The sequence below is a fragment of the Moschus berezovskii genome, chromosome X (genome assembly GCF_049115385.1).
Source record: "Moschus berezovskii isolate FMDL1 chromosome X, NW_MosBer_1.0, whole genome shotgun sequence".
Taxonomy (NCBI): Eukaryota; Metazoa; Chordata; class Mammalia; order Artiodactyla; family Moschidae; genus Moschus; species Moschus berezovskii.
Window position 1 is genome coordinate 141,772,980 of NC_142488.1, and position 18,382 is coordinate 141,791,361.

General features: G+C 43.0%; 1 pseudogene across 1 annotated transcript in view; it reads left to right on the forward strand.

Moving 5' to 3' along the window:
* The first annotated feature begins 218 nt into the window (after positions 1-218).
* The window catches only part of LOC129564048 (melanoma-associated antigen 10-like), a 39,787-nt pseudogene continuing 21,623 nt past the window's right edge, over positions 219-18,382 (forward strand). The window contains exons 1-3 of the transcript XR_016036979.1: positions 219-368; positions 3,871-3,937; positions 17,357-17,416. The product of XR_016036979.1 is annotated as a melanoma-associated antigen 10-like (transcript). The remainder of the gene's footprint in view (positions 369-3,870; positions 3,938-17,356; positions 17,417-18,382) is intronic.

The following is an 18,382-nucleotide window of genomic DNA, read 5'->3' on the forward strand; positions in this document are numbered from 1 at the left end:
TTCAAATAATAAAAATAGCTTGGTCAGTAAGTCCCTTTTCATTCAGTGTGATTGTGAGCATGAATGGACTTCATTATGGTCCTATCCCTAGCTTCTCCCTAGTAATTAGTAGGCCTTTCAATTTATTACTTGGTTTATGACTCTCTAAATAATATGCTTTAGAAAACTGATCCTCACCTTTTTTGCTTCCAACAGTGGGCCAGCATTTATACTTTCAGGACACTTATGTTTTCTAGCCGTTTTCGTCTGGTGAGTGTAGCTACTCGTACTGGGAGTTTGAAGGAGAAGAGGCGTGCCAGACCGGTGTCAGACTCTTACTGCCGCTTGTTTGTGCCTCTCATTCCCAGTCAAGCTGGCATCTGTGAACTGTAAGTAGATGCTGTTTTGTTCCATCGTAAAATTATTCTCACTTCGAGAACTGTGCTCTGCTTTTTAAGACCATCTCATTTAAAAAGTAATTGTTTTATTTCCATTTCTCAGATGTCGGTTCAGAAAGGTAAAGTGATGAAAATTCAATCCAGCTAGTAAATGACTGTTCAGTGTTCAAACCCCAGAAGTCCACACCCTGCCAGCTGCACCATACTGCTGCTAAGTTAATCATTGCTGTATGAGTAGATGATCCAAGTTGGGAATAAACATGATTTAGCTGAAGTTGCAATAAAATAATAACCAACATCTTATCCTGTAGCTAGGTCATGACTTTCCTAAGAAAGAGCTCAACAGACATTTCTGCAAATAATCTAGAAGCAACATTTGGCAAATTAAAACCCATGAACCATTATCACATGAAGATGCTGAGTCACTATATGATTAAAATGAATTCATCAGAGGAGGTTTGGGAACAGGACCTGAGTCATGATATGATGAATCTGACATGCCTTTGTTTATCGACAGCATTCATGACAAGCTTATTTCAGTATAATCAATCTCAGATTAAAATTTTATTTAGTAACTTTTGTATATTCAGTTTCTAGAATACATTGAGATTAGAGGGCAAGAGGTATTATCCTCATGAGTAAGAAAGATAGGTTCAGGGAGAAACACCTACAACCATGGCAAAGATGAATTACTCTTGATTCAAAAAAACAATATTGAACAGTTAATACAGGCTTTTAGAAAAGTTAGAAATATCAGGATAAGACACTAACAGGTTGATTGTAGAGAATATACTTTGTGTCAGGAACTATGCAACATGCTTTATATTTGTTATTTCATCTTCAGATGACTTGTATAAAGCAGTTTCTGTTATTTTAAAGTGAGGAAACTGAGGCATACAGATCAGGTAACCTATCTAAGGTCACACACGTGGTGTGTGGCATGTCCCATGTCTGTCTGGCTGTCACACCCATGCTGTTAACACCTGCTAGAGTGTTTGCCTAGGAGTTATGGGGGTCATTCTAGCTTCCCTTCTGAGATGTGATAATCAGAAGCTATAAAAATGTTAGACTGACTCTGAAATGGTTATGAATTCAGTGCCTCTGGCACCGCTGCTTTTCATAGAGGACCTTGTCATGGTAAAGCAAATTCAAATAGAACGCGTCATTCGACTAAGTAGGGAAAATGTCCCCTAATGAAATATACTTTTCATATATGCCACAACTTTCCCAGGAAAAGTCAAAGAGCATTTCAGTAAACTTTAAAAAGCTTTCTGAGTAAGCTAGAGGTGGCTGTGACTTTCTGTGAGTCCATGGACTGGCATTCTCTGGCAGCTTTTCTTAACCATTTCCTTTCCTGAACTCAGAAGTGTGTGCAGTCCTGATGGGTGTACCCAGAGTAATGGGGGCATAAGGGGGTCTGCAGTAAACTTGCAAGCAGTCCTCATGGTTTTAGCTCCACTCCTTTCTCCCCTACGCAGGAAGCAGATTGGAATGCCAGTGAGAGGACCTTGTTACAGGGAAACCCTAGGTCTGATGCAGGTTCTAAAAATGAAACTCTTTGAAAAAATTTGGTTCCTAATATTAACTGCATATTACATGCAGTCTTTTGTCACTCCAGTCACCGTACATAGTGCCATGCCTTGGAGTTGACAGTCACTGTAGCGTGCCTTGTCAGCACATTCTTTCTCTCTCGGTGTGATTGTGCACATTTGGGAGTGACAGTTCCTCTGGGAAAACTGGCAGTGGGGAGCTATAGACCTGTTTAATCCCATAGCATAAGTACAAACTATGAAAAGACAGAATGACTGAACGCACTGCAAGTCTCTTCTGGAGAGAATATATCTTTTTTTTTTTTCCCTCTGTACTAGAGTTATAAACAAACTTCTAAGCTCTGGTAAAATGTGTTGGGCCAAATTTTTTTAACGTAATCTTTCCAGATGTGGAATCAGCTATGGTCAGAGAAAAGGAAGGTGTCCAGGAACATCATCCTCTTCCAGTTGTGTTGTCACAGCCCTTCCTACGGTTCAGTGCACATGATCCCATCATAACTTCTGTTCTAATCTGGTGATGTCCGTTCGTTGTAGCCTGAACCCCACAGCTGTTTATTCCCTCATGTCCTTGTGAGGTTCTGCGGTTTCCTTGTCTGGTCAGGTTCTTCCCACCCCTCAAGGGGGAGCCCAAGTCCTGCCTTGACCAGAGAGCTTCCGTGATGTCTGCAGTCTGTGGCAGCCTCGTGTAGTGTAGTGTGTGCGTCAGTCACTCAGTCGTGTCCGACTCTTTCTGACCTCATGGACTGTAGCCCACCAGCCCCTCTGTCTGTGGAATTCTCCAGGCAAGAATATTGGAGTGGGTTGCCATGCCCTTCTCCAGGGGATCTTCTTGACCCAGGGATGGAACCTGAGTCTCCCACATTGTAGGCAGATTCGTTACCATCTGAGCCAACAGGAAAGTCCTCACTTTTAGTACTTTACTGCTCTCGCTGTTTGTATCAAATTATTTTTTCCCATTCAGTATAGTGTAGTATCCATTACACTACATTATCCATTCATTTTTACCCATTCTAGTGAAATGTCCTCTAAAGTCCTCTTGACTCATTAACTCACATTGTCTGTTCACAAGCTGAAAACCCAGTCCTGTGGTTCTTTTAATAACTTTTTTGATATCTGAAGGCTGCGAAGTTCTGCCTGTGTAGTTCCACACTGGAGTCTAATTTGCTGTCTTCTCTCTAATCCCTTTAACACTATGTGAGGAGACTACCTCCTGTCTCTTTGTAAATACGATTCTGTTCTTTAAGGATGCATTTTTAAAAAGAAAAAAAAACAGATTTTTTTCCATTTAAAATAAAATGTTTAAATCAGGAAGGAAAATGGAACTCTTGCAGGATTTTAGGCTTATGTGAAGAAACAAAATTCCTCTTCTATACAAAATAACTCTTGTATCTAAGCTGAGTAGATCATTTGGAAGAAGTGAGTGCATTGGTTATCAAGGGTAATCTCTGGGGAAAGAAAGAACAACTGTGGTAATTATTCAAACTGAAAGCCAAATCAAGTAATCCAGAATGTACTTTTTTATAACTCTTTTTTTATTGGTGTGGGGGGAGGAAAAGTGAGTGGGGAGCTTAGGAATACTGAAGTCACAGTGTAGGGAAAGGCAGCCTAATAATTCCTTCAGGACAATTAAGACATGTTTCTCTCTTAACACTGACTTGTTGCAGAATTTAGGCTGTGTGGGATCTTGGCTGTTTGAATTCAACCACCTGTGTTACAACCCTCCCAGCTTGCCCAGAGGAGGGAGTGGTGGTGCTCTGAATAACTGAGTCTGTGAATCATGGTACATAAAACTGTATTCTACCAATTACAGGGCAGCTAACATTTATGCTGCTGTTAAAAGAGTCACAGAGGACTGCTAAAATTTAAATCATGCTGCACTCAGGCAGGTAAAGATAAATGTAACTTTGTTTTTCTCTAAGCGGTCTGTTGTTTGTTCCCCACAGGAGCCTCCGTCCTGCTGGATCACCAGAAAGAAAGAAAAGTGAATCCCCATAATTTTAACCTAATCGAGTAAGTAAAATTATTCTAGCAAGGGAATTTTAAAACATTTCTTTGATTAGCTCCAGAGCATAGTTTGTTAAAATGTTCAGTCTGTCTATGCCCTCTCCTTGCTCCTCAGCAAGACAGCCTTTGGGGATATGGTGGGTGCTGTGGGCCCTTGACCCTGTGATCTCCTGTCAGGGTGGCCCTTTCCCATGCCCACTGATCTTGCCTAGTGACCCTGGAGTGTAACTTGGGTAAGCTGTTATTGTGGAGCCAGGGCCTGGCATTGGGTCTGTCTCTCTGGGCTTTATCAGTGCCCCATGGTCCTGGCCAATGTGCCCTCCTGGATGTGTGCTGGCATTCTGGTGCTCCTGAGGCCCACAGACCTCCATTCATTCACCTACCCTCTGCTCTCTATCCCTGACCTTCCCTCTGTCCTGTTTAAAAAACCATGCCTGTTCATTGTTGTTCCTGTTAGTGAGCAGAGCACTTAATTGGATGGCACCTTCAATTCCTCACTAACCAACTGTAGGGAAAGCTCAGGCCAGTGGGTTAAGAGGATTTTGTCGATATTCATGACTCCATGTTCTAAATATGAAGCAGATGGGTGGGTGTTTGAGGTAGATGGTACAGTTAGGAGAGCAGGAAGTCAGGAAGATGGGTGGCATGTTGAGACAATCCAAGGCAGCTTGATATGTCTGGAGCGGTTGGTCACAACCAGTGGAACTCAGAACCTTAAGAGGAGTGGGGATCAGACTCAGATTGGTTACAGGGGTCTGAAAATCTACAGGGAAGCCAAGCATTATCTTTGTATTGAATAAAGAGAATGACTTAACTGTATATAGATGCTGCTGATAAAAGTAAGATACAATTTACTTGAATACATGGTAATATTTTGGTCGTATATTTGCTCAACAGGTACAGAGTTTATGTGTCTTTGATCTATTTCTATGCTAAAGGGGACCCCCCACACACACACTCTAATAAGATGGACTTCCCATCTTAGTGCTTCAGTGATAAAGAATCCGCCTGCCAGGGCAGGAGCCACAGGAGATATTGGTTCGATCCCTGGGTGAAAAAGATCCCCTGGAGAAGGGAATGGCAAGCCACTCCAGTATTGCTGCCTGGAGAATCCCACAGAGGAGTCTGGTGAGCTACAGTCCATAGGGTCACAAAGAGTCAGACACATCTGAGCGACTGAGCACAGCACACAACTACTTAAAAATGGGAAACAAATGGCTTGGGCTAACCTAACCTCCGTTCAGTCGCTCAGTCGTGTCCAACTCTTTGCGACCCCATGGACTGTAGCCTACCAGGCTTCTCCGTCCATGGGATTCTCCAGGCAAGAATACTGGAGTGGGTTACCATTTCCTTCTCCAGGGGATCTTCCCGACCCAGGGATCAAACCCGGGTCTCCCGCATTGGAGGCAGACGCTTTAACCTCTGAGCCACCAGGGAAGCGGTGACAATAATAATAAAATAGCAGTAATACTTAACACTTACATGTACTTACCACATTCTGAGCATTTTACGTGTGACTCATTTAATGCTCACAACGTTTGGAGCTGTTCTGATTTTACAGACGAGGAATTATTAATATTGTGTAACTTGCCCAAAGGGCAGACCTCTGTACTTGGTGGCAGCAACGTGAACTGAAGGCAGAAAGCAAACCATGGTTTGCAACCATGATACCGTAAAAATTAAGCAGATATAACCTGAGATCTACTGAATCGAGTTTGGGTTAGAGAGATAAGACAAGGATGTCAGTACTTTTTTTTTTTTTTTTAAGAAGAGGCTGAGGCACACCAAGGTTGAAATCCATTGTTCTATGACATTAGTCCTAAAGAAAGAGCTCCGCTAAATGGCAGGGGATGTGAAGGTTAATTAAATCACAGTCTCACAACAACAACAAATAAATAAATAAATCACAGTCTCAAAATATTATGTAAAGAAGCCAGATTAATTTTATCAGGACATAAAGATTTTTATTGAGCATGATACCTGTCATAGTTGGCTGACACTTCTGAAATTCTGTAAATTTAGCTTCATAAACATTTATATCTGGAAAGGGACTTTCTAGGTAACTGAATTTGCTCCTCTTAGTTTTCAGGTAGGGAAAAGGGACAGGAAATAGAGAGTCTAAGAGAAGACACCCCCTTGTCACAAAGACTTTCCACTGAGTGACTTACTTAACAGCATTTATGTACCTTCAGGTTTGTGTTAATAACTGTGCTAAAGCCTTGTAAGAAATGTGACCACATATATGTAAGTAATGGAAGGCCTTTTATGAGATCAGTGTTATTATGACAAAGTTAAGAAAAGGAAACTGAGTGTAAACATGAAAACTGTAACAAATATTACTGAATGGGATCTGGCAATATATAAAAATGATAATACATCATAAAATGATATTATCCCAGGAATATAAGGGTGATTCAACATCTAAAAATCACAGTATAATCCACCATATTCAGTCCAAAAAAGAAAACCAAAAGTATATGACAAACTCTGCAGATGCACGAAAGCATTTTTAAAAATTCAACATTAATGATAAAAAATTTTCAGTAAACCAAGAATGTAAGAGAATTTCTTCAATCTGGTATAACCTTACGTAAAACATATAGCTTACATCATACTTAACAGCAGAAGACTGAATACTTTTCCACTAAGATTGCGAACCAGGCTAATATATTGCCTTTTATCGCTGTTTCCAACATGAGCCAGTGCAATAAGGCCAGACAAAGAAAGAAAAGGTATACAGATTAGAAGGAAAAAAATAAAGCCATCTTTCTTTGTAGATGACCTAATTATAAACATAAATTATATACAGAGACGATCCCAAGGAATCCGTGAGAAACCCACTAGACCTAATAAATGGTTTAGCAAGATCACAGGCTGCACGATCAATGTACAGAATCCCATTTCTCTGTACTGGTGCAGAAAAGAACCTGTGAAATGCTTAGGTGCAAGTCTTATGAAAGTGTATGTCACACGCTTCATAAGCCTGATTGTAAAAAATCAGGAATTAAGTAGGGGATCTATTCATGTTCATGGATTGGAAGATTCAATATTGTTTAGATATTAATTCTCCCCATATTGACCAATCACTTCTATGGCTGTCATCTCCTGCCCTGTTGCCCTCGCTATACCTGCATAATATAAAACCCATGTTTAGAAACATTGACCTCTAAGCAGGGAGTGTCTGGAGCTCAGTCTTCTTTTTTCTGCTCTCTCTCTGGATGCACCGTCACTCAGTCATGTTTTTAATATCAGCTCCACAGTGATGACTCCCATAAGTCAGATCCCTGTCTTCTCTGAGGACTGTATATACAATAATAGCATCACCACCAACTCCTGCATCACCTCTGACCCCTTTATTCTCCTTATCCTGCCCAACTTGTCCTTTTTTATCTGACATGTTTAAGCACCATGAGAAATCCATTGGCATCCTTAATTTCTGAGATGGTGCCAGATTAACCCCTTCTAACTGGAAAGATCAACTGCAAGTCTGCATTCCTGCTTCCCCAAACTGCACTTTGTATTCTTGACTTTTTCTGGTTAGGCTCTCATTTTATGATCCTTTGAGAGGACGAAATACTGGATGAGTAAACAAACCTTTTCTGAGTATCTCTCAAAATTTTTTTCATGATGAAACTTGGCATAAGTTTTGTATTAGGGTCATCAGTTCAGTTCAGTCGCTCAGTCGTGTCCGACTCTCCGCGACCCCATGAATCACAGCACGCCAGGCCTCCCTGTCCATCACCAACTCCCGGAGTTCACTCAAACTCATGTCCATCGAGTCGGTGATGCCATCCAGCCATCTCGTTCTCTGTCGTCCCCATCTCCTCCCGCCTCCAATCCCTCCCAGCATCAGAGTCTTTTACAGTGAGTCCACTCGTCGCATGAGGTGGCCAAAGTATTGCAGTTTCAGCTTTAGCATCAGTCCTTCCAATGAACACCCAGGATCGATCTCCCTTAGAATGGACTGGTTGGATCTCCTTGCGGTACAGGGGACTCTCAAGAGTCTTCTCCAACACCACAGTTGAAAAGCATCAATTCTTCGGCGATCAGCTTTCTTCACAGTCCAACTCTCACATCCATACATGACCACGGGAAAAACCATAGCCTTGACTAGACGGACCTTTGTTGGCAAAGTAATGTCTCTGCTTTTTAATATATTATCAAGGTTGATCATAACTTTCCTTCCAAGGAGTAAGCGTCTTTTAATTTCCTGGTTGCAATCAGCATCAGCATCTGCAGTGAATTAGGGTCATAGGTGAAGAAAAATTTCCATTTATCCCTAAATTGTTTGCATAAAAAATCTTATGAAATCAGCCGATTTCAGTCTTTGTTATTACTCATCACTCCGTCTCCTAAGGAAAAACCAAGTCCTCCAGAATTTCCGTTGTTTACAGATGAGACTTGCTCCAGGTGTGGAAACAGGCTGCTTATCTCTATCAGAGTACATCAGTTTAGGAACAGTACAGGTATTTTAACAGGTATTTAAAAATTAAACTTTTAGGCTTGCTTGGGCCGGCATTTGAAATGTAGCTCTTTAATTAAATAGTAAACATTAGTTCTCAAATCTTCAGTGTGAAAAAGTGACATCAGTGATATTTTATTCAGTTTTAGGGGAATGTGTATCTATATGTCCTGGACCCTTAATGAAACCTGTCACATTCACAACTTTCTCCTGTTTGGTAAATTTCCTCTATAAGCATAACTAGTAGCCTGTTGCTATGAAACGTCACCTTCTCTTGAGAAGTTTGAACAGGTTTTTGTATTCATGATATCAGTGATTTCAAATAAATAAAATCCAATTGTCACGCAACCACCATCCCCCCCTTTTCTTTTTATTATAGGAATTTGCTTTGTTAAGCAAAATAAACCTATCTGGTTATAGGTGTTACGGGAAGATCTAGGTGGGATAGTACTTGAGTGTCAGATATCCTCTTGGGGGCCGTAGGTGTTGGATGTGGTAGAGATTGACTGTGTGCCCCTTGAAGAACATTCTGTCGTGGTGTCGAGGACTTGGTGGCAATGGTTTCTTAGGAAAAAAAACTAAACTGGCCCAGGAAACATTTCTGGAAAAAAAAAAAAAAGGTCCCTAGTGCTTTTCGTTGCCTGACATTCAACAAGGATGGAATGGACTCTGGGTTGCTCAGGAGAAGTTGGATTCTGGCGTTGTCCGCTGACCTGTCATTTCTTCCTGACGTGAAAGGGACGAGTCCCTTCTTCTGCTCCAGACTCACTCTTCTGCCTGGGCTGCAGGTTCTGCCCCTCCTTGGTGACTTCCCGTGCCTGCTTTCTCAGTTCCTCACCCTGTCAGTATTCTCCTTACTTTCGCTTCTATCCTGTTCGCTTTCAGCCAAACGCCTCAGCATAACACCCAAACTCATTAGCAGTAGCAGACGTGCCCTGACTGTCCTGGCCTTGGCTTTGCCTCTCGCCATTTCCCACTTCCCTGTGCTGGTCATCCTGCGAAGTTCCAGGGCCACTTCTTTTCCATCAGAACCTCACCTTGGATATCACTTCTCCCAAGACACCTCTGAATCACAGATCAGGCTAAGTGACTTTTGCTCGTTTTGGCAGAGTATTTCAACGATGGGTTTTTCTAAGCCAACTCAATAGTCTGTAGGTTTTGCTTTTCATATATGTGTGTGCTGTGCATCTTCTGTTTGTTGTGCAGTCATGTTTGAAAGATTCCTGTATAGTTTGTCTTGGTTCTGGTTTGTTCCATGCCCTAGAATTTCACCAGCCTCTCGCTGGGGTCGTTGAAGATTCGACCTGAAAGCGCGCTTTTCCTCAGCTCTTTCCAAACAGGGCAGGGCAGTGGCAGCCTGGCTCTGGGTGGGAGATAGGGACAGGCTTGCCCCAATTCCCTAGGCACACCGTCTTCCTGACAGAATTCTGATTTGGAGACAGATGTGTGCACCACCTTCACTAAGTCCCAGTCTAGATTGTTTAAGGGGAAGGTTGATGTGTACTGTGTGTGTAAGAAGCACTCAGAAGCTAATGACAGGCCCTGGGGTGGCACTAATGGCAGCTTAACATAGAAACTGACTGAGGCCACGTCTCACATTGTTAGCGCCCTCTGTGGGGTGCAGCGCGCCCATGCCCAAGATAGTGCTGGCTCACGTGTGCATGGAAGGCCATGTGTGGCACCTCCACTGGATTGGCATGCGCCAGTTATTCATGGTCTACACCTCTTGAACCACTAGACTCCAAACCTTTGTCTATTTTATGGCTGTTGGATGCATTTAACACATTTTCTGCTAGGAACCGTGTTATGTGTGGAGAGGTAGCTCCTGGCAGCTCGGTGAACATGCTATGCATGTTCATGAGAGAGATGTAGATAAGATTTGTGCATTTTTAAAGTTATATCAATATACAAATGTAAATTGGTATTACTTGGAAAATATTTCTGTAAGAAATACTTCCAGTTTACATCCTGAAATTCCAGGAAACCTCTTCCACTGTTGAAAAGAAAGTAGAGTTTTCCAACTCCAAGATGATACTGGTTGCTCTTGAACCTTGAGGCACAAGTATTTTGGAGAAAACCTCAGTAAAGTATGTGGGTTTTCTCTCTTATATGGAAGATTTATGGTAGCTTCATTTTGAAAGACTTCATTTGAAAAGACTTAATTGGAAACCCATTACGCTAATTCTCATGAAGGAATTTTCACTAAGAGAGTTCTGGGAACCTCTGTAGGGATAGCAGTTAAACTCTAGTTTCTAGAAATTGTGCTAAACCTAACTGGTGTAAAACAAAGTCTATTATCCAGGTAACGTCTCTTGTGCCTTGCTGCCTAAGGCTTTTTGTTGAAACTAAACACCACTGACTGTTTAGCCCTCTCAGGGCTGAGAGTCTCCGTTGGGAGATCTCTTGGGGTGGGGAATTTTCTACTTCTCTGCTGCAGCATGAATTGTGTAGATGATTGTCAAACAGTTGGCCAGGTTGAAAACTGTCACCAGGTCTTTACTCATAATTTCTTAGGGGAAGATGAGGAGTGGTTGTGACCATTGGTTATTTTATTTAAGATATTTGCAAAGTCACCAGCTCTTTAGTGTTTGATATGAGAAAGTTATTCGTGTTGGATTTTAGTGACAAGGGGGTAAGAGGAGGGACTGCTGCAGGAAGCTCGGAGGATGATGGAAGAGTTGAGGGGAGTAGCTCTAGAGTATAAGCAGGGTCCCTTAGTTGAGCTGACTGCAAAGAACAAGTTGAAGTCTTGTGCAGCAGTCATCTGGCGAGGTTGGCATAGTACTCCCTGAAATTTAAGGTCCTGAGTTAATTTCTTCTACAAAGATCTATTGAATGCTTCCTATGGACGATGTTGTGCTCTAAGTTTAAGGACTGTTGGTGGTGGTGTTCAGTTGCTCAGTCATATTTGACTCTTTGCGACCCCATGGACGGCAGATGCCAGATTTCCCTGTCTTTCACCATCTCCCATAGCTTGCTCAAACTCATGTCCATTGAGTCAGTGATGCCATCCAACTATCTGGTCCTCTGTCGTCCCCTTTTCCCACCTTCAATCTCTCCCAGCATCAGGATCTTTTCCAGTGAGTCAGCTCTTCACATCAAGTGGCCAAAGTATCAGAGCTTCAACTTGAGCATCAGCCCTTCTAATAAATATTCAGGATTGATTTCCTTTAGGATTGACTGGTTTGACCTCCTTGCAGTCCAAGGGACTCTCAAGAGTCTTCTCCAACACAACAGTTCAAAAGCATCACTTCTTCCATGTTCAGCCTTCTTTATGGTCCAGCTCTCACATCCATACATGACTACTGGAAAAACCATAGCTCTGAATAGACAGACCTTTTTTGGCAAAGTAAGGTCTCTGCTTTTTAATATGCTGTCTAGGTTGGTCATAACTTTTCTTCAGAGGAGCAAGCGTCTTTATTTCATGGCTGCAGTCATCATCTGCAGTGACTTTGGGGCCCCCAAAAATAAAGTCTCTCACTGTTTCCATTGTTTCCCCATCTATTTGCCATGAAGAGATGGGACCGGATGCCATGATCTTTGTTTATTGAATATTGAGTTTTAAACCAGCTTTTTCACTCTCACTGTCATCAAGAGGCTCTGTAGTTCTTCTTCACTTTCTGCCATAAGGATGGTGTCATCTGCATATCTGAGGTTATTGATATTCCAGTTTGTGCTTCATCCAGCCCAGCATTTCACATGATGTACTCTGCATATAAGTTAAATAAGCAAGATGATAAGTAGAGCCTTGGCATACTCTTTTCCCTATTTGGAACCAGTCTGTTGTTCCATGTTCGGTTCTAAGTGTTGCTTCTTGACCTGCATGCGGGTTTCTCAAGAGGCAGGTAAGGTGGCCTTGTATTCCCATCTCTTGAAGAATTTTCCACTCTTTATTATTATTTCCACACAGTCAAAGTCTTTAGCGTAGTCAGTGAAACACAGTAAATGTTTTTCTGGAATTCTCTTGCTTTTTCTGTGATCCAGTGGGTGTTGGCAATTTGATCTCTGGTTGCTCTGCCTTTTCTAAATCCAGCTTGAACATCTGGAAGTTTTCTGTTCACAAACCGGTAAAGCCTATCTTGAAATATTTTGAGTATTACCTTGTTCGCATGTGAAATGAACACAATTATGTGGTAGTGTGAACATTCTTTGGCATTGCCTTTCTTTGGGATTGGAATGGAAACTGACTTTTTCCAACCTGTGGCCACTGCTGAGTTTTCCATATTTGCTGGCATATTGAGTGCAGCACTTTCACAGCATTTTAGGGTTTGAAATAGTTCAGCTGGAATTCCATCACCTCCACTAGCTTTGTTCATAATGATGCTTCCAAAGACCCACTTGTCTGGCACTCCAAAATGTCTGGCTCTAGGTGGGTGAACACACTATCATTGTTATCTGGGTCATTAAGATCTATTTTGTGTAATTCTTCTGTGTATTCTTGCCTCCTCTTCTTAATAACTTCTTCCTCTGTTAGGTCCATACCATTTCTGTCCTTTATTGTGCTCATCTTTGCATGACATGGAACCTTGGTATCTCTAATTTTCTTGAAGAGCTCTCTAGTCTTTCCCATTCTGTGGTTTTCCTCTATTACTTTGCATTATCCACTTAGGAAGGCTTTCTTATCTCCCCTTGATATTCTTTGGAAGTCTGCTGTAACCAGGAACAAAAGAGGCAGAAATCTCCATTCCGATGTATAGGAGGGAAGGACAATTTCATAAACAGACTGATGTCAGTTAGCAGTGGAAAACTTTATACAGATAACGTAGGAAATGAGCAGTAGAGAGATGGGTCAGGAAAGGACTCTCCAAGAGGTTGATGTGAGGAAAGAGGCAATGTGCAGTGTGGGGGGAAAGTGTTCTAGGGTTGAGGACAGTCAGGGCACGGCCCAGGACGGGAGCATTGAAGGCAGGGCCAGAGAGACTGAAATGGAGTAAAGACAGTGAGAGATGGCAGCACTGTGGAGACTCTGACTTCATTCCGAGGATGCTGGGGAGTCATTTGAGGGTTTTGAGCAGAGGAGGACCATGATCTAACTTCCATGTTAACAAGACCACTCTGGCTGCAGGTAAGAGATCTTGTGGCTGGGGCAGCAGTGGTTGGATTAGAGGTGGTGAGAAGTGTTCCAAAGGGAGCGATGCCTCAAAGACGGAGCTGATAGGATTCAGGGATGGATACAGTGAAGAGACCATAAGGAGGAGGTGATCAAAGGTGACTTCTAAATAGAGGGGTGGAATTCCCTGTAATTAAGGTAGAGAAACCTATAGAGAGGGCAGGCGTTTGTTTTGTTTTTACTGTGGATGGAGTGGAAGGATAACGTGTCCTGTTGGATGGTTAGAGGGACAAGGGTAGAGGAGCACTGGCTTTTGACATTCCTGTGTCCTGACAAGGCACCCTTAGATATCGAAGACCTCTCAAACTTAGAGACATCTGCCCGTTGCACTTTTGTTGTTGTTCGGTCACTAAGTCACGTTCGAGTCTTTGCAATGCCATGGACCGCAGCACACCAGGCTTCCCTGTGATTCACTGTCTCCTGGAGTTTGCTCAAACTCATGTCCATTGAGTCAGTGATGCCGTCTAACTGTCTCATCCTCTGATGACCCTTCTCCTTTTGCCTTCAGTCTTTCCCAGCAGCAGCGTCTTTTTCAATGTGTTGGCTTTTCATATCAGGTGGCCAAAGTATGGAAGCTTCAGCTTTAGCATCAGTCCTTCAGTGAATATTCAGAGTTGATTTCCATTGTATATATGTACTGCAACTACTTAATCTATTCATCTGTCACTGGCCATCTAGGTTGCTTCCACGTCCTCCTGCTGCCTCTTTTTAATCTTTTCTGCTTCTGTTCGGTCCTCACCGTATCTGTCCTTTATCGTGCCCATCCTTGCATGTAATGTTCCCTTGACATCTCCAGTTTTCTTGAAGAGGTCTCTAGTCTTTGCCATTGTATTGTTTTGCCCAGAGCACTAGGATTTGGCATTTCCCTTGGAGGATCATGGGATCAGGCTTGCCCTGTTGCCAGGCAGAGACCTTGAGAAGCAGCCTTAGGAAATAAAACAAAAGGACTCCAGTTGGGCCAGAGCTTCCTGCTGGCATAGACCCTCAGGGATGGGTCTTCCTTCCTAGGGTCACTTCCTTTTCTCTTTCATCACCTCGTCACTGCCATTACTGCTGAGTCCAACCAGGCTTTCTCTGGTGCCCTCTCTCTCCAGAGTTTCTCTCTTCCTCCCTTGTTTGCTGAGCAGCACAGCGCCCTTAAGATGCAAGTACAGCTTTCCCTTGGTACAGGTGTTTCTTTCTTTATTCGTGTTACAGGTGGTTCTTTATTCTCCCATGCCCCTTCTGTTTCATCTCTGTTTTGATTCGATATGTGAGAACTTTACCATCACTGGGTTGCACAAATGGCTATTTACATTGTAAAATCATCAGAATTTATCTTATTTTGCAAAAATACACTTACTAGGGAAAAGGAGTCTGGTTATTTCTGGGCCTTTTGGCATCAAGCTGGGCAGGGGCGCTAGTGGTGAGGAGGGAAGCCGAGTGGGGGAGCATCGCCCTTCTCTCTTCCATCCCCCCTCTCACGCTCCTCACCGTTTGCCTGTCTCCCACGTCACTCCTCTGCGCCAGGTGCCATGCAGGTCCTTGTGGGAGCAGGGTGGACCTGGGGCTCCTCAGCAGACAGGAAGTCTTCCGAATTCTCAGGTAGGCAGTGGGAGAGTCCCTGAAGGTGTGGTTCTGGAGAAGGGCAGGACCAGATTGGGGTTGTAGAAGGAGAACCCTGGCATCAACGGAAGATCAGATACTGGAGGAGAAGCAGAGACAAGCTGGTTAGAAGCTGGTTAAAGTACATTGTGGGGGTGAGAGCGTCCCAGAGAGGCTTGTGGGGAGGAAAGCAGAGCAGAGGAGGATGTGGTGACTGGAAAGCCAGGGAACAGCCACAGGGTGATGTGAAGCCGAGTGGAAAGAGACACTGGAGTACCGCTGAGGGCAGGAGGCAGGAGAAGGTCACCGGAAGTTATGTCGAGTCTGAGGGCCTCGTAAGATCCCTACGTGAGCGAAACAGTGTTCTGAGATTACCACCTAGAGCCATGTTGAAGGCAGATGGAAGCACAGGGTGAGCTCAGGGAAGATTCGGGGGCTAGAGAAAAACTTGAGAGTTCTGGGTATAGATTGTGGTGATTGAGGGGGTAAAATCGGGACATGGGCTGGAGGACGGCTCTCAGGTGTCTGCTGGGGGCTGAGCAAGAGGCGACACCACCAGGTGCACTTCACTACAGATACCGACAGGGCCTTGAAAATCCTTGGTGGTGCTCTTATGTCTAACATTCTCAGCTTCTAATTTCCTCTCAGATCTGTTCTGTCGCCCCAGCATAATCTTATAAACCTTTTTTGGTGGCTTAGGTTACACAGGTTTCCAGTCTCTTCTCAGTGTAACTTCATCTGCATGGAAACCTTGTAAGTAGATCATTTTAATAATAAAGCTTATTCTTTGAAATGTTCATTATCAAGGTCATGTTTCAGAGGCTTTGCTGCACCAAGAATTAAGTTATTGGACAGCATTCCCACACTGCTCCATACCTGTGACATGCAATTCTTGTAAAGGTGGTAGTTAGTAATTCATTCCTCTGACCTGAAGGGTGGGACATTTTTCCTTTGAAAGGGTTTAGTAACATTTACAGAAACTGGAAGCCAGTGCCAGAACTGATCCGACTGCTTTTCCTTTCTCAAAGAGCCTCTTGCTAGCTCTCCTAGGAGCCAGGAGAAGCCCTTCTGCCCCTCGTGGCTTGGGCTCAGGGTGGCCCACTGCAGTTTCTGAGATTGAAATCCATCAGCGGACTGTGGCGCTGTGGTGCTGCTCTGCAGAGCAATTACCACCAACCCCTCCCAATCCACAGAAGGTCCCCAAAGGAATCGCTTGTGGAAATTGATCTGGGAGACAATTCCATATATTCAGTTGGCATTAGTCAGTGGTTTTTCCCTTTGACCAAGTCAGGAAAAAGAAATGTAATTTTTATAAGGTTTGTTTGAAGTAGATTTTATGGGTTAGTAATGTACATTTGCAGAGAAGGCAATGGCAAGCCACTCCAGTACTCTTGCCTAGAAAATCGCATGGACGGAGGAGCCTGGTGGGCTGCAGTCCATGGGGTCGCTACTAGTTGGACACGACTGAGCGACTTCACTTTCACGCATTGGGGAAGGAAATGGCAACCCACTCCAGTGTTCTTGCCTGGAGAATCCCAGGGACGGGGGAGCCTGGTGGGCTGCTGTCTATGGGGTCGCGCAGAGTCGGACACGACTGAAGCGACTTAGCAGCAGCAGCAGCAATATACATTTGTGTGGTGAAAATTTTTCATAAGTTACATTAGGAAGGTGATTTTTTGAACAAACTGATAACACGCTGTGTAAATGTTGTTTGACTTCTTAGTTATTTAACACATGCATAGTTTTCTTCTCAGTTGGGCTGTGGTCTCAAAAAAGAGCAAAGTGCTTCTGCTATTGTGATCCATATAATACCTGTCACAGGACAAACTTATAATAGACTATTTCCTAAGAAATCTGTTTTGCCTGGAACTCAGATATAGTAGAAGTTCATGTTTCATATTTTCAGAATCTGAATTTACTTTAGACTCACCAGGAATTTCATTACTTAACCACATTATATTCACCCTCTGTTTATTCTCTGTGCATACCCAGGTTAGGAAATATTCTTCAATTCATTTGAAGAACAGTAACAGTCCTCAGGATTTAATTGATGTGTGGGGAAGAGGTTCTTGCTGATTGATTTTGAAGAAATCGTTGGGCTGCCACAGATTGTGTTCCTATGGTATTATTGTCACCATGTTACTCACACAGGTCACTTTCACTAATGTATGAAGCAATAATGCTACTATTTACCCTGTATTCCCCATAACTCAGTGAATAAATTTGAGCAGCCAAAGCTAAAGTGTAATTTATTCTTTGTTTTTCAAAGATCTCATCAGAAAATTGAAGACTCAGAAGAGAGCAGTGATGAAATTCTTGCTTGTCTGTGGTAAGGTCATGCGATTTGCCTGCCCAGGAGTGTAGAAATAATGAGGGGTCTTGGAAGGGAGGCATTGTGGGTAGTGATGTAGAGAGACATTTGCTCTGTGGCTGCTCGTCATTGTGGGAGGCCCAAGACAGGACAAAAGGAGACAGTGGCATTAACTTGCTCTGCTCTCAGGCAGCCTCTCCTGCAAGATTACAGATACTGTTAATGGAAAGTTCTGGAACCTTAGAGGAGGACTTTAAAAAATAATGTATGACTTAACCTAGGGAAAACTCTGACCTACTGCACAAAGGAGAAAAGACTGCATGTTTCATTAGGGAAAAAAAAGGATCACCTCAACCAACAGATCAGTACTGGATTACAACATTTTCATTATGTCTTTTACAGCCATTAATTAATTAACCTGTTGGTTGAGGAGAAGCTTATCCCCTTCTTCCCAGAAGAAGCTGGCCATGGTCACTAATCATTAAGCTCTGGTTGCTGACAGGCTGTAGCAATCCTATCTTACAAACTCTAGCTTTCCCAAAGATTCTTGAGTGCTTCTTTAACTGTATTTAAGAAATGGTGGTTGCTGAAAATCATGCTGGATTGGGTTATGTATGTGAAGTGAAACTGATCTTGTATAGTTTCACACCCCAAGTTTTGGCATCTGGGCACAGCTTGAAAGTTAAAAGTTGTCTTTCCTACTCTTCTAGAATGTAGCTTAGAAAATGAATTTTTGGCTAAATATAGTGATGAGTAGTATAAAACTTCACATGCAATGGAATCTTGACAGTGTGTTAAGAAAAAATATTTAACATGAACTTTGCAGTTTAAAGGGCTTCCCTAGTGGCTCAGACAGTAAAGAATCTGCCTGCAATGAGGAGACCGGGGTTTGATCCCTAGGTCAGGAAGATCCCTGGGAGAAGGGAATGGCAACACATTCCAGTATTCTTGCTGGGAAATCCCATGGACAGAGGAGGCTGGTGG